The 12,135-nt window shown below is 40.2% G+C and overlaps 1 pseudogene; it reads left to right on the top strand.

Moving 5' to 3' along the window:
* Positions 1–713: 713 nt before the first annotated feature.
* LOC149109067 (uncharacterized) lies at positions 714–10,606 on the top strand (annotated as a pseudogene).
* Positions 10,607–12,135: the final 1,529 nt, after the last annotated feature.

Genomic DNA, 12,135 nt, shown 5'->3' on the forward strand with positions numbered 1-12,135 from the left:
TACGGCAGCGAGTGTCTGAAAAACACTAAGACCTAACGTCTAAGACTCCCTCAGAATCTCAAAAACAAGTCAAGAAAAGAAAACACCCGCTAAGAGTAATCACACTAATGGCCGCCGCACAAAAACACTCAACCTTTTGCTAGTGGAACCCAGTTTACACGCCAAATAGAAACCACGTGACAAACGCTTTGCTCTCGTGGACTGATAAATAAATAAATATTGGTGGCGTTGACAAAGTGTGGGAAATCCCACACAAAAACTGACAGGTCGTTAAAGAGCAGATTTGTCATGCAGGGATTCCTGGTGGTTCCCGCAGCGAGCTGTTAACTACACTCCTTCATTAAATTTTTCCAAAAATATAATTGCTTATACTTACAACCAACAAAAAAAACATATCATCTCTTCATGTATATTGCGACTTTTTAATTTATTCAGTAACCACTAGTTTTTTGCTACGTTTGGCTGGGGTGTAATAATTTGAAAACTACAAATGACTTACCAATTGAAATTAATATTAGCTGACAAATTCTATGATTACCTTTTTAAATATTTTCACCTGCTTAAATTATGATAATCACCTTCCTTTTAGGGTTGGACGGACCTCTGCCATTCAATAATAGTACAGTACTTCACAGATGCTCGCCAGTTGTTCTTGATCGAAGTGGTTCAGTTTCAATTTTAAAATCATAATGTTTACCAAGTAAATTTATTTGTTTGTTGCCATCATTTCGTCCCTTTGTATGTCGTTATACGTGGCTCAGTCTTCGACCTTCAAAGGTCTCATTGATGTCGCTGATGGAATTCTAGTTTACGCCAACTATTTTCCGTTTCCGCATCACAAACTCAATTCCACACCGATCGAGTTTCGCACAGTTTATGGTGGGCAGGATTGCATTGCAGCGAGTACAGAGTCTTCTAAATGCCGAGCGTTAAGCTTCAGACCAGTTGGTGATGCAAATGAAAAATTTTCTGTATCAACTCTTGGATACTAACAAATTTAATTCGTCGGAATTGTTCACTGTAAGCCTGGAATTTCATTACTATAGCTTTATGGTAAGTAGCTACTAAGAAAACGTTACTCTTTTTATGATAAGAGCAATTTATCTTTTTCCTAACTGACGAAAAAAAATGGCACTTTTGGAAATTTAAATTACGGCCGACTGTTTCACGAGCCAGCCTCCATCCATCAGTTGCTTTGTAACATGGTGTCGATCACTCTGCCCGAAAAAACCATTGTTATGGCATGGCAGCATTTTGGCTTGGAGGCAAAGATCTGCATTTTATGTTGCAAAATCGTTAGCTAGACCTACAAGAAAAAAAATAATGCCAACAATTTCACACTGTAAAATTTTAAATTATTGATTATTTCAGAATGACAGGTTAGAGGATTAAGAAATTAACAAAATAGACCTTCGGACATCATTAGATGCATCAGTTTCTTAATTACATCATATATTCTTGTCCATCATGTTTAAGTAAATTTGAAACTCGGCAATATTTAACAGTTTGAAAACTTTTAGCCGGTGAAAATTGAAATTCGTTCATGTCAAGTTTGGCCGGCCGAGATCCGGTCAAAAAAGAGACCACTTTAATTTTAATCTCTCAGATGAGCACACTAAATTTAGTTACTTATTTCGTGATTACTCTTCAAGCGGACTAAGTGGAGGTCTTGCAAAAACGATGCAAACTTTTGCAGCAGGGAACTTTCGTAAACAGATTACCTTATTGTCCCCGCAGGGTTTTGGTACAGAAGCCAAAACGCGAGGTAGCATTTATATAATTAGTCCCCACGTAAAAAGAAGTGATTAAATGTTGATAGTATCTACATGTATAGTATGCGAATCTATCCCGATTTGAAGAAACTATGTGCACACTGTTTACCCGGTCAATTTGTCAGTGAGCTGGCAGGAAGATCTCGAGCTAAGACACTTCTATATGGCCTACATGCGTACATGACGATTATTGCGCGATCAAGTACTTTCGCTTCGAAGTGGCGGAGATGCCAGAACGAATTTAAAACGATTTTAAAGATCATGAAGATGGTTTTGGGGAGGAAAACAAAACAGAAGGTATCGTAATCAATGAAGAAAGCAGTTTTCTTAATCTCCAAATTCGAAGAGAAAATTCTAGGTAAACGATCGTACGTGTCGCTTCGCACGTGTTCGCGATATTTACATATGTTCAAAAAGTACGAATAAAAATACCCTTCGGATGGCCAGTTTTTAGTTCATACAGTAATGTTTAATTGGTTTCAATCAGCAAAAAAATAAAACGGGGGCAGCTTTGGTGACAACTATTATTAGTTATAGGAAATTAAAGCCTCATGAAATTGTAACGCGAGTTTTAAAGATTCGCGTTAATTCTTGTTAACGTTAATTTCCGCGATCTTAATTTCCATTTCTTTTTTCGCTCCAAATTCTCGATACCATGTCATGCCAAGTTAATGAAGAAATTGTACAAATAACTTGGAATAGAAGAGGAACAAGAAGAAAAAAAATTGTTACCAGGGTGAAGATCCGCTGAAATCAAGGACACTGTAAAGAAAGTTCGAAGTCGCCAGAGTGCTTCGTTTAACCCCTAGGCGAAGCAACTCCTAATACTAAAATAAATTTTCTCCTCTTCTCTTAAAAAATTCTGGGTTTTTTAAGTGATAAGTCGGGTTAACTTCCCTCATTTTGAAATTCTAGCACCTCTCTCGCTAGAATTTCTTCTATTGGGAAGTAATTGTTTCCCTGCCGTGATTGATTAATGATTTTACAAAAGCGTTAGCCAGTGGGAGGAGATAGTGGGAGAGGGCGGGGATAATGCTTTTCATTAACGCTAATAAAAGAACACTTAACCTGATGAATGAAGCGCGGCATTTGAATGAACTCAATTTTAGTGAACAAATCTAGAACGGTGGAGTCGTGATTCACAAAAAATACGTTGAGAGTAAAGCGGAAATTATTAAAGAGCGGAGAAACGCTACCCAAAACATCGCGTCTGTAATTTTAATTATTTGTTCCCTGATTTCTTTCCGCTGGAAATCGCTGTGGACATCAATCGGTCGGCGAGGAAAGATGCGCGAGCTTCGAAGCACTGTTAAGAGCTATTAATGTGTGGCCGAATGCTCGACTGAAAGCAGTCTCTCCGCCTGCTTTTCAATCCGTGGGTCGAACGTGGAAACAGTGAGAGCGCGAAGCGAGCAGCTTTGCCGCTCGATTATCGCGCTCGCTATTTTCGCGTTCATCCTACACTGATCTTATGGGTTTTAGAGCGAAGGAGAGCCTGTTCGCAATCTAACCAAATGCGAACTTCACTTTCACTCCCACGCGAGGTGAATTTACCAGGTTAGAGCAATTTTAAAGCAAAAAGATGCCTTACTTGTCGGCAGCTTTTAATTTCACTTTTAAATACATGTGTACAACCGCCACCCCGCCAGCCACCCCACCGCAACTATTTGCACCGACAGGATTACCAATACCATCTCCCCTCGGGAGAATTTGTCTGCCATTCAGTCTTCCGATCGTTTAAATTTCGCGCTCGTATGGTAATCGGAAATTTCAAAAACTCCCGCTGGCATTTAGAAGCTTATACCGCCATTGTTCAAAATGACCATATAAGAGCAATTTTAGGTCTTATAACAATGCCTGTTGCTATCAATGTTGAACCGGTTTTCTTGATACGTAAATCTCGTTAAAAGCTGGTTTCCATATGATCGCAGACGATCGCGGATCGCGGATCGCAAATCGTAAAAAGTTCTGCGATCGTCTGCGATCATATGGAAACACACTTCTGCGATGGTCTGCGATCCTGCGATCGTGATCGCAGACGATCGCAGAAGATAGAACCATGTTCTATCTTCTGAGATCGTCTGCGAGCGTCTACGATCGTCTACGATCCATTGCGATCGTGCGATCATATGGAAGCCAAAGTTCTGCGATCTGCGATCGAAACGTATCCCATAATATTTTGAATTCCGACCCATCATTCAACGCTTCTTAGCAACGAAGCAACCGCTTATTTGTTGTAAACATGGCTGGCATTGAACAAGGTAACGTTAGTAACGAGAAACTTATGAAGGAAGTTGCGCGATATGAGTGCGTTTACCACCGTAACAGTAAAGATTTCAAAGACAAAAACAAAAAGGGTAACTGCTGGGAAAAAATCGGGGGGAAATTTAATTTATCGGCGGCTGAGGCGGAGGTCAAATTCTGCAACATAAGAACTTCGTATGGTCGTTATCTGAAGCGATTGAAAACGCCACCTTCCGGATCGGAGCGAAATGCAGTCCCAAGGAAATTCCAAAATAGGTTGACTAAAAGAAGAAATAAATTTGCTTGCAGCAAAATTTCCTCCTTGACGTCCGCCATATTGTTTGCTGCGATTTTCGCGCCAGCGCAACGCGTGTGTAATTTTGACACTTCCGCTGTCCGAAATGTATGCAACAGTCCGCTTTGCGATCGCTTGCGATCGTCTGCGATTATATGGAAACAACTCTCTTTGCGATCGTCTGCGAGCTGCGCTTTGCGATCCGCGATCGTCTGCGATCATCTGCGATCGTCTGCGATCATATGGAAACCAGCCTTAATTTAAGTCGCGTTATTTTCGAATACCTTAATCAATTTAACACTAAATGCCGATCGGCCAATTCAAATTTTAGAGGCATCTGCCGTGTGCGAGGAGCAAAACATAAAACGAAATGTGTCTTATTCATATATTGCTCTCGTTTCAGTCCCCCTGTGATCAGAACCAATGTAGGAATGGAGGGACCTGTGAACCAGTTCACCAGACGCACGAATACAAATGCACCTGCGTGCAAGGTATCATGGGAAAACACTGCGACGAATGTAAGCGAAGTTGTTCTTTTTTTCAGTTTTAGCAAAAATAGAATAGAGCAGTTAGAATTGATAAAACGCTCTGGAATACCTCAGATTTCCCGCGTGCAGTGGAGCTGCGGGGAAGGTAACGGAGCCTGGATGGGGTGGGGTGGTGGGAGTGGGGGGAGGGAGAAGTGGGGATTTATATATCAGTTGTCAGTGAACCCCATGATGCCTGTCACAATTGTGCTCCGCAACTTTTGAGCAACTTTTGGCGTTAGGATTAACTTTTTGCGGTTCTAGCAACCTGAGCAAGTTTTGCTTTTCTGAGCAACTTTCGAGCAAAATATGGGTTTACAGCACATATCAAGCACGGAAAAGTCAACGATTTCAAAGAAAATTTCCATTTATGCGAATTTCTTGAATGTTTTATCAACCTTTTGAAATCTGAACACATAACCTGTCACTTGACAACGTTCGGCAAGACGTCAAATGGTCCATGGGTTTTGTTCCGTTATACGTTAGACTTTATTAGAGTTTCCTTAAATTTCGCTCATATTTGCGAGCAACTCTTCAAAGCTAAGTTTTAAGCTATTTTTCTTGACCGATGTAAGCAATTATTGTGAAGAACGAAAAATAAAGCTTTTAATTAACTTTCATATAAAAGTATCAAGAAATTTAAATAACAACTTAGCTTTTAAAATTTAGCTAGCAACCTTTTGGATTTTTGGTAATTTTTAGCGGCGTTTTAGCAGTCCTGTGAGCAACTTTCCAACATTATACGAGCTCAATTGAGACAGGCTTAAACCCCATCCAGAGCCTCGATTGAGAGGGATCGAGAATTGAATGACTTAGTATGCCTGTAGGAGAAATATTTAAATAGATTTCTTTTAATTCTGATACTAATCTCTTTATAAGTTTGATCAAGAGATTATCAAAAATGCAAGGTAAGAGAGTGAATCCCCCACATAGGCCTTATCAGAAACATATCACCTAGGTGATATGCTTCTGGCCTTCTACCAAAGGTAATCCCTCTTAAGTTATTTTTAGACATGGTACCCAGTTCTTCCGAGGATGCTACTCGTGCGATGCATGGAGAGCCGAAGCGACTTTCTGGAAACTACCTGAGACGAAATGGCGGAAACGTCATTGTGTTTGGTACAACATTTTACACCTTTGCTTCGATGAAAATTCACATATTTCCCGGTGTATGCTAATTCTTTAAGCCTGATAAGTATAATTTCAATATGTACCTTAGGGGACACATTAAACAACAACAAATTTATTCATGTCTGATCAACTGTCATCAGCCAATAAGAATAAGTCGACAGACCTGGAATAATATGTACTTATTGACTGAGTGGGAGGGCCGGACGGGAAAATATTTGGCTCGAGGTCCGTGCGTTTTGACCGAGAGACAAATATTTTCCCGTCCGGCCCGACCTTACTCAGTCAATAAGCATTTGACCACTTAACGGTTGAACCTAAATAGAACGCGATTACATAACATCAGACGGCCGTGAGCGGAACAACTACAGAAAAGATTCTACTATAAAATCTTAGTGTCATTTATTTCTTCGCGTCCAACAAGAAACTCACAATTCATTGAAAAATACGACTCATTTTCTCATATTTGTTTTTCAATGTAAGTCCACAATTACAATTCATACTAAAAAGCCAACAGAAAGTTGACATAAAGCTGTCAAAAATATGTCAAAACCATCAAAAACTCAGCGAGTGACAAAAGTTTGCTTCACGCTTCACTGAAATTGTTCACAAATCTTCTTCATCTGAAGATTCAAGAAAATTTCGGCGTCGGTCGTTTCAAGCTATTTGTCGACCTCTTGGATTCTCTTGAACAAGGGAGAACCACCAAATGAATATTAATGACACCGATGTTGGCTCCCGCAAACAGTACCTGGGTTTGCTGACTTTGCTGGCTTTGCTGTGTAGTGGAAATTCAAGTGAGTTTTATTATCTGGATGAATTGTACGGTAATGAACTTGTGTTTGTACTCAGTTTTGTCTCTTCAAACAACACTGATGTAGAAACTGCAGAGCAGTTTATCCTACTATACACAAGGTATGTTTGTAATTTCTCTTCTCCTAACTTTGGAAACTCGAAGACATCGTATATCGTACTTTGTTTTCTTCGCGACTTGCCGGTTTTCTTACTTTTGACCCACGATAAATTCTTTGATGCTTTCCACTGAAAGAGGTTTCGCCTAAAGACTGTTTACTTATTCCGAAGGTTAATTATCGGACAATTCATCTGGAAAAGTTGTTTTCTTGACCGCCTGTTTGCTTGCTGTTGGCTTCTGAGAAAGTTGTGAACTTCTTCAGATGTGAGGACTGTTGACTTTCTTTCTGTGTTTTCGGAGTGAGTTGGCGACTGAAGTAGTTCTGCATCGGACAGTTCGCCTGGATAGTAAACTTCGCTCTCAGAATGTTCCCTTTCATCATCCATTTTAAACAGAACAAAATTTTGCAGCGACAAAATTGTTTTGTCATTAACTCGCTTCGAGTTTGTAGGCCGGCCCTATCACTTCGACGCGTACGGCCCTCATACGGGACCTTTTTTCTTATGGTTTTCCAAGGAAATTCCGCGCAGGGCCTTTCGGGTCATGTGATAAAACTATTTTTTACATATATTCTTCTAAGAAATAAAGGTTTACACTTATTTGATTAATGTGTTCAAACATTACGTTTTATTTACTTTTTCTTAGTTTACAAAAGCTGTGCCGAATTGCACAATGCTGGATTTCGAAAGAGTGGAATATATATGATCAAGTATCAGAACAGCATATTTAGCGTTTACTGTGATCAAGACTACAAGAATGGAGGTAAAGGTGACCGTGACGATTTTAAAGACCTCCTATCCAAAAACACAAAACAGCGAATAATAACGGTATCACATGACATGATATGAAAGAACAGACACGACAGCCGCGACAGCCGCGACTGACACGACAGACCCGACGGACGCGACGGACGCGACGGACGCGACGGACGCGACGGACGCGACGGACGCGACGGACGCGACGGACGCGACGAACGCGACGGAAGCGGCGGACGTGACGGACGCGACGAACACGAAAGGCGCGAGCCGATGAACATGATTTAGGTGACATGGCACATTACGGCACGATATGAAAAAACATGATGTGATCAACATGGCGTCAACTTATTTGACAACTTGAAATAACATGAAGTGAAAGTTAATATCATATAATGCGAGAGCAGTTATATAGTTGCCTTATATGACTTGAACTGATCATCGAGATTGTTGTGATATGCAAAGACTTTTCAGAATTGGGTAAGACCAAGGCAGGCCCTTGTAAAAAGCAAAAATTGATGAAAGCCACTTCTCTCCGAGAGAGTCTTTTGAATTCCTAAATCCTGGTGCCACTGATAACGGCTACTTACAAAGCGATTTCAGTCACGTTACCCATGCAGCAGCCATGCAAATTTATCAGAACAAAAGAAAGTGTTTACACAAGAAAAGTGTTCAGCTCCCACAGGATTGGTTTCATACACCAATATGGCCAACGCTTCATTGATATCGGACACAAATATGGCTGCCGTGACGTCATGTGAAAACACACTCTTTTGTTAGAACCTTGCAACATCTTGCTTACTTTGTCGATAGGTTGGACTATGGTGTTTAAAGTGGTGTCCGGTGTCACCGCTGACATTTATCAACTGTGGACGTCAGCAGAAACTTTGAATGAGAACAAAACAGAAGCACTGAACGTCAATTCTTCATTTAAAGCACATTATAAGAACCGCTTTGTACAAAACTGGCAAACTGTTAGCCCTCGGGAGGTAGGTCTAGCAAAATAGCCGTCCTTTGGAAAAAATATTATGACAAACGTAAGAGGACAGGAAATAAATATTCAGTCAACTTTGACGCATAATTCCTTTACCGAAATTTTCAAATAACTTTGCGTTATCATTTGTTGAAGAGCTGGACTAGGGATGCGTACTTAGCTGTAGAAAACATCGGCTCCGGGCAAACGCTATAAAATCAGGCAGAACAGAAAGTCAGTCCGTCCGTTCGTCCATCAGTCTCTCAGTCAATCAATCGGCCAGCCAGTCAGTCAATCCAGTGGGTCAGTCAGTCGGTAAGTCCGCCGTCAGTCAGTCCAGTCGGTCACTCCGTCACTACAGTAAGTCTGTAAGTCATACAGTCAGTCAGTCAGTCAGTACGGTCGGTAAGTGAGTTGGGAAGCTCGTCAATGAGTCGGTCGGTCAGTCAGTAAGTCAGTCTTTCAGTCAACCAGATCGGTAGTCGGTCAGTCGGTCAGTCAGTCAGTCAGTCAGTCAGTCAGTCAGTCAATCACTCAATCGATCCTTCTTGATCTCTTATTAGGTGCGCGTGGCTCTCTACAAAAGTGAAACTGAAGTCCTCTTCATTTTGTTCGACGCTATGGACAGCGACAAAGAGAATTGGTATTCCAAGAATAGAATGATTGACTCCCCGTGGACTGATCTAAACAACAACAACAACCCGCCACCCACATACTTCTCCATGTTTGGCGAGTCAGATCGACGATTTTACGTTAGTGGACCTCACAACGGCTGCGAATTTGACACTGGCTGGCTTTCGATTATCAGTCACCACTGTGTCTATGAAACACGCTTTGTCAGAACAACTGTTATGTACAGTAAACTAAAGATTAACACAAACTGGAACGTGTACGGTAAGGAAATAAGTGACGTAAATTTATTAAATTAAGGATAACACTTTTGTTCAAAGATACACCTAATTGCAATATAACGTTGTCATAGAAAAAAGCAAAAAGCAAAAACCCAAATAGGAATTGATTAGCTACATTTAAATTTCCATTGTTTTCAGATACTGTACATGAATGAAAAATGTAAGGTACATGAATGGCATAAATGAAAAATGTATTTTTCATTCATGTACAGTATCTAAGAACAATTGAAATTTAAATTTCCCTTATTAATTCCTATTTGGCTTTTTGCTTTTTTCTATGACAACGTTATTGCAAATGCGTGTATATGCTTTATTGACTGAGCGTGAGGCCAAGATGGCTGGATATTGACCTCGTACAAGAAGAACGAGGCCAATATCCAGTAATCTTGACTGAACAAGCTTGGTCGGTAAAGGATTTATTATATGAACTTTGTTGAACTTGCCTCGGCTTCGAGGAGTTATTTTATTGCATTGCGGGAAACAGAGGGTAATCCCGAGCGGGAAGATAGTGTCATCTTGCCTGTTCGGGTAGCCAATCACAAGGCAGGTTTTGGTTCATCTTGCCTGCTCACGGAGCTAGCCATATAATAAGCAGTCCTGGACTGAAAAAAAGAGTCTTTGCAGTTTCATTGTTAGTTTTTTTGAAGCCAATTTGTGAAGCGCACGGCGGACCGACGAAAACACAGTCTTTTGGAAGGCCTTGCGTAAGCTCATCACGTAAACCATAAACGAATTTTAGCCAATAGTATTTCGACAACCAATTTTGATATATGTACGGAAGCTAAGGAATATAGACCCGACCATGCAACTAGCTTAATGATTGCAAAAGATTGTGATATTCAGGATCAACTAGAATCTATCCTTCTGAACAAAAACTGAGAAGAAAATTTTCTTTTGCAGCTTAAGTTTTGTTTCAATGAATTCTCAAGTAATCATTTTGCTGTATTTTCTTTCCTGTTTGTCGATTGTTCAGTTAAGGGCATCTATTTTTCTTGATTCATAGAAAACGTTGGGGTCGCTGATGTCCTGTTGGTGTACATTCGATAAGCTGCCAAATCACAAATATTAGAAAAGGGAGCTTAAGAAAGAACGACGCAGACGCCGAGGACAACGCCCAGTAGAAAGCGGATTTCTATTTGATCTCCGAGTGGCGCAACTGTCTAAATCTGTTCAGTACGCGTATTGGTCTAAAAATTCCTCTGGCTGAATTTATTATGACAGGTTCAGGTTTGAAAGAAAACACGCAAAATAAGCGTCGCAGTTCACGTTATTTAAGGAGTTTACGAAACCGCGACGGCGACGCCGAGGACAACGTCGATTAAAAAATGAATTTATATTTTAATCTATTTTAATATATTTTAATGAATTTATATTTGAATCTCGCGATACTCTTAAGTCATTTACTTTCTTTATCACTGTCAAAACTATCGCAAAACTAAATCCGGAACACAGCGATAAATTTGAAATAAAAATTTAAAAAATTAGCCGTCGTGGTTCACGTTCTTTAGACAACGCAAAATTTGGTCATTTCACGTTGTTGTCTCGCAGAGAACGGGAAAGAAATGTACCAAGAATTATAACGCATGTGCACAGCCATTGTACAGCTCATTAATTATTTTAATTTGGTCAGTGACGTTCCCGTTGCCGTTGCCGTCGTGGTTTCGTAAACTCCCTATTCTCCAAAATACCCAGACCTTAGTCATTTCGCGTTGTTAACAGGAACCTTAAGCAATGACGGCGGCGACGGTAGGCACGACGCCTGGCAAAAAATAGATTTACATTTTACCTTCGAATTTCGTAACTATATATCTGAATGTGCTCAGTACGACAGTCGGTCTGAAAACCTGCTCAAACTCAATATGAAATGCCAGCGATCAATTCCAAAACGAAATGCGAAAAATTTGCCGTCCTGGCGTACGTTCTCCAAAATACGCAGAACTTGGTCATTTAACATTGTTGTTTTGCACAGGACGGCTGAGAAATGTACAAAGATTTATAACGTACTTACATAACTGTTGTTCTGTTCTTTAAAATCTATCGTTTGGTTACGTTCTCGTTGGCGTCGCCGTCGTGGTTTACTTAAGTTCCCTTTAAAGTAACTATGACGGTGACGCCGTCGGTATCCTAGAGTCATTTACTTTGTTTATCACTGTCAAAAGCATCATGAAACTGAATCTGGGACAGCTAGGGCAATAAATTCGAGTTAAAAAAATGATAAAATTAGGCGTCATTGGTCATTTCACGTTGTTGTTTTGCAGAGGACGGCAAAGAAACACTAAGAAATGTACCAAAAATTTATGACTCACGTGCACAACCATTGTTCACCTCATTAATTGCAGAAATCTCGAAGGCATGCGAGTCAGGATTTTAACATATCAAAATCGAACTATTCTACGCTGGTTTTCCTTCCCAACAACATCCACTTGATATACAGTGATTGATCTTTAGTAGTGTACGATTTCGCTGTGGAGGTCTTAATTAAATGAAAATTCTCATCATAAGCCAGTTTTAAACTTTCCAAGTGCCCCAATCGAACGCTTTAAGGTAGAGACCAACAAGTGGTCAACTAAACGGAATAACAACAAAAGAAACGAAAATTCTTCCCATCAAGAAGATC

This window comes from Orbicella faveolata, unplaced genomic scaffold (genome assembly GCF_042242905.1).
Source record: "Orbicella faveolata isolate gen_17 unplaced genomic scaffold, um_ofav_v1 contig_25, whole genome shotgun sequence".
Taxonomy (NCBI): domain Eukaryota; kingdom Metazoa; phylum Cnidaria; class Anthozoa; order Scleractinia; family Merulinidae; genus Orbicella; species Orbicella faveolata.